Below are 516 nucleotides of genomic sequence, written 5' to 3'. Positions count from 1 at the left end.
ACAGTTCCAGTCTCCATATCCCTCGGTTAGACCCACACTCGGAGCACTGTGCACAGTTCCAGTCTCCATATCCCTCGGTTAGACCCACACTCGGAGCACTGTGCACAGTTCCGGTCTCCATATCCCTCGGTTAGACCCACACTCGGAGCACTGTGCACAGTTCCGGTCTCCATATCCCTCGGTTAGACCCACACTCGGAGCACTGTGCACAGTTCCGGTCTCCATATCCCTCGGTTAGACCCACACTCGGAGCACTGTGCACAGTTCCGGTCTCCATATCCCTCGGTTAGACCCACACTCGGAGCACTGTGCACAGTTCCAGTCTCCATATCCCTCGGTTAGACCCACACTCGGAGCACTGTGCACAGTTCCGGTCTCCATATCCCTCGGTTAGACCCACACTCGGAGCACTGTGCACAGTTCCGGTCTCCATATCCCTCGGTTAGACCCACACTCGGAGCACTGTGCACAGTTCCAGTCTCCATATCCCTCGGTTAGACCCACACTCGGAGCACT

Source organism: Mustelus asterias, unplaced genomic scaffold (assembly GCF_964213995.1).
Source record: "Mustelus asterias unplaced genomic scaffold, sMusAst1.hap1.1 HAP1_SCAFFOLD_3161, whole genome shotgun sequence".
Taxonomy (NCBI): domain Eukaryota; kingdom Metazoa; phylum Chordata; class Chondrichthyes; order Carcharhiniformes; family Triakidae; genus Mustelus; species Mustelus asterias.
The sequence above is the reverse complement of the archived record's forward strand: the minus strand, read 5'-3'. Positions refer to the sequence as shown.